The following is a 4,049-nucleotide window of genomic DNA, read 5'->3' on the forward strand; positions in this document are numbered from 1 at the left end:
GTACAAATACTGAAGAAGGCATAAGCCTAAGTATCTCTGGCACATAGAAATAAGTGAACAGTTTTAACTCTTTATTTGATACAGCATTTTTCTTACCATATTCCTCCATTGTTTTTTTCACACAATGTAGTTAGACACATATGAATAGAAAGGACTTAGAGGACAAGTGAGAGAGTGAGTTCTTTAGCTTTTTCTGAATCCAAACCAGTTACAGTGGCCTTGAGAAGGTCATATAAAAATGGGGAAGTAAAACAGTTAGTAGCATGGCTGGCTACTGATTGTGACGCTCCATTCTGTCATTCAACTAACTTCAGCACTCGGCTGCTAACCAAAGGGTTGGCAGTTCGAATCCACCAGCTGCTCATTGGAAACTCTATGGGGCAGTTCTACTCTGTCCTATAGGGTCACTATGAGTAGGAATTGACTCGACAGCAACGGGTTTGGTTTGAATTATGCATCAGGCACCCTGTCAGGCTTTGGGGATACAGAGGCCATTAAGGCTGTTGCCTTATCCTGGAATTAATGCTCATAATAACGATCCTGAGTTACTGGGAAAAAGTTAAAATTAAATTAATTATATTTTATTTTAAAAGACAGGAACATACAGAGACAGCAAAATTGATCTATGGTGTTAGAAGTCAGAATAATGGCTACCTTTGGTGAAGATGGAGGATGGGTAGTAAAAAGGGACTTCTGAGATTCTGGTGTGATGGTTAAGATTGTGTGTCAACTTGGCTGGGCCATGATTCTCCGTGTTTTAATGTAATCACTCCCATGATTGAATATACTGTGAGTAGCCAATCAGATGAAAGGGAGTCTCCTTGGAGGTGTGGCCCGCCTCTGTATACAAGCAGATGTTCTGGCTTTTTGCTGTCTTTGGATCCTACGGCTGCTTCCTGTCATCTCATCTCCCGTTCTTGGGACTTGAGCTGTCAGCTTATCTGCTGAACCTGGGATTCGTCGATCTGCACAGCGTGTGAGCGGGAGCCCTGCTCTCCGACCTGCTCGTCTTGGGCTTGCCAGCTTCTGCAGCTGTGTGACTTGGGAGAGGCCGCTACCCTGATCCACGGACTTGGGACGTTCTAGCCTCTATAATCACATGAGCTGTTTCCTTGATATAATCTCTCTCTCTATATATATATATATTTATACAGTTTACTGGTTTTGCTTCTCTAGAGAATCCAGCCTAAGACATCTGGTAATGTTTGTTTCAGGATTTGTGTGTTGCTTACATGAGTGCTTTCACCTTATGGGTATTCATTGAGCTACACACCTATGATCTGTGCACATTTCTGAATTTAGACTTTGATAAAAATTTACATAAAATTGAAAAGAAATAAAGCAGGGAAGTATTTAATATCTATTTAAAAGATATGTCTTGCTTTCAGGGCTTCCAACTGGTTCATTCAGAGTCGAACCCCTGCTGAGAATTTGCATTTCCATCCCAGGTATACTGAATCAGAATCTACAATTTAACAAGATCTCCAGGTGATTCTTATGTATAACTTCCTGGGAACTTGTAATAAATGCAAAATCTCAGCAGGGGTTCAAACCAGACCGATCCAGTTCAAAGCCCTGCTTGCTTTTCTTTTTTCAACCAAGCTTCTCCAAAGAGTAGAATACATTCACTGTTTCTACTTCATCTGCCTTTATTACTTCTCTATCCGCTACAACCTTTCAATAGATTCCACACAACAGTCTAATGATTCTGCCCTCTATAAGACTGTTAATGGCAGAATTACCACCTCCCATTAAAAAAAAACAAAATAAAACCCACTGCCAGTTGAGTCAATTCTGACTCATCGTGACCCTATAGGACAGAATAGAACTGCCTCATAGGGTTTCCAAGGCTGTAAATCTTTACAGAAGCATATTGCCACATCTTTCTCCCACGGAGCAGCTGGTGGGTTCAAACCGCTGACCTTTCACTTAGCAGCTGATTGCTTAACCACTGCATTACCAGGGCTCCTTTCACCTCCCATAGTGACTCATTAATCTTTACCTCCTGTGATCATTCTGGTCCTTTTGACTCTTGGACCATTTTTCCGTTTTAAAACTTTTTCCTAGTTTGGCTTTTGTGACACCACATACTCCTGGTTCTAATTATGACAGTGCTTCTCAGCCTCCTTCCCTAGGTTTTCTTCTTCTAATCACTCCTTAAATATTTAACTTTTAATCTTTTCTATACCTCCTTCCTGGTGACTCCTATAGTATATAGTCTATTGATAATGCTCAAATTCATAGCTCCACCTTAAACCTAAGATCAAATTCTATATTTCCAATTGTCCACTAGGCATGTCCACCTGTTTTTCTTATAAATATCTTAAAGTCAGTAAGTTCCAATCTGAAGTTATTGTCTGAACTCCAAAAACCTGATTTCTCACCCTTATTTCCTATCTCAGTTAGCAATCTATCCTTAACCCAATCATCTAAGATAGATATTGCTGAATAATTCTCCATTGTTTCCTTTTTCCCTCAACCTGCAAATAGATAAATCACCATGTTTGTAATAATAATAATAATAAAAAAGCCCATTGCCATCGAGTTGATTCTGACTCATAGCGACCCTATAGGACAGAGTAGAGCTGCTCCTTAGGATTTCCAAGGAGGCTGGCGGATTGGAACTGCTGACATTTTGGTTGGCAGCTGAGCTCTTAACCACTGTGCCACCAGGGCTCCATGATTGCAATAGTACCAATTAAATAGCTTTCAGATTTACCCTTTCTTCACAATTCTAGTGAATTCACCTTAGTTTGGACCCTCACTGTCTCTCCCCCAGGATATTCTAATAGACCCATTAATGGGTCCTCTGCCTAAAATTTAGACATCCCTCTTACCTAATTTTCACACTGCTGCTGGAGGCATCCCACTGTTATCACAGTTGTATGTCACACTATTCAAAGGGCAAATCCTATGAGATGGCAACATGAGCACAGCTGTCTTACTCTAGTAACCTCTTCCAGTTGAGATGCAGAAATGATTGAAACCCAGCATCAGCACTGGAACCTAGGGAAGCGTAGCATTCAACTATAATAACATTCAAGGGGTTTCTATTGGTTATAGTGCAAATGAGGCCATATTGAAGAAAAATGACATCTTGCATGTATTTTGAATAAAATTCAAGAAACCTGATCTCTATGAAATAACTGAGGAAGCATCAGAGAGCAAGTCTATAAACTGACACAAAGGGAAGTAATCTAAAAAAATAATAGGACAAAATTAAAAAGTAGTTAAGTGAGCTCTAGGCTTTGGCTCAGAAGAGGCCTGGGTGCAACTTTCTTCAGTTGTCCTACATTCGGTTCCTTCTGACACCAGCCACCTCTGCTGTTTTGCCCAAATTCTACCCTAACCAGATCAAAGTCATGTACTTGAGGGCACCAATAGGGAAGCCAGTGCCATGTCCACCCTGGCCACCAAGATTGGCCCCCTGAGTCTGTCTCCAAAAAAGTTTGGTGATGACATTTCCAAGGCAAGCAGTGACTATAAGGGTCTAAGGATTATGGTGAAACTGACCATTCAGAACACACAGTCCCAGGTTGAGGTGGTACCTTCTGCCTCTACCCTGATCATCAGAGCCCTCAAGGAACCACCCAGAGACAGAAAGAAGCAGAAAAAATATTAAGCGAAGTGGAAATATCACTTTTGATGAGATTGTCAACATTGCTGGACAGATGTGGCACAGATCTTTAGCCAAAGAACTCTCTGAAACTATTAAAGAGATCCTGGGGACTGCCTAGTCTGTGGGCTGCAATGTTGATGGCCTCCACCCTCATGACATCATAGATGACATCAGTAGTGGTGCAGTGGAATGCCCAGCTAGCTAAAAACTACAAAGGAAAATCTTTCGATGAAGGATTATTTGATAACCAAAAAAAAACAGTAATTGAAGGAAAAAATAAAAGATTTAATAAACCAAAAATGCAATGGGATTTTTTTAAAGCCTCCATAAGAAAAGAAGCAACACCGAAGAAAATAAAATTAGAATTCAGAAAAAAAGGATAAGGGAATAAAAGGAATGGGAAAGAAAGAAGAAAGATTTCTGTTTTTTG

General features: G+C 40.4%; 1 pseudogene; it reads left to right on the plus strand.

Moving 5' to 3' along the window:
- Positions 1–646: 646 nt before the first annotated feature.
- LOC101357657 (60S ribosomal protein L12 pseudogene) lies at positions 647–3,824 on the plus strand (annotated as a pseudogene).
- The last annotated feature ends 225 nt before the right edge of the window (positions 3,825–4,049 follow it).

Source organism: Trichechus manatus, unplaced genomic scaffold (genome assembly GCF_000243295.1).
Source record: "Trichechus manatus latirostris isolate Lorelei unplaced genomic scaffold, TriManLat1.0 scaffold00112, whole genome shotgun sequence".
In the NCBI taxonomy this organism is placed as follows: Eukaryota; Metazoa; Chordata; class Mammalia; order Sirenia; family Trichechidae; genus Trichechus; species Trichechus manatus.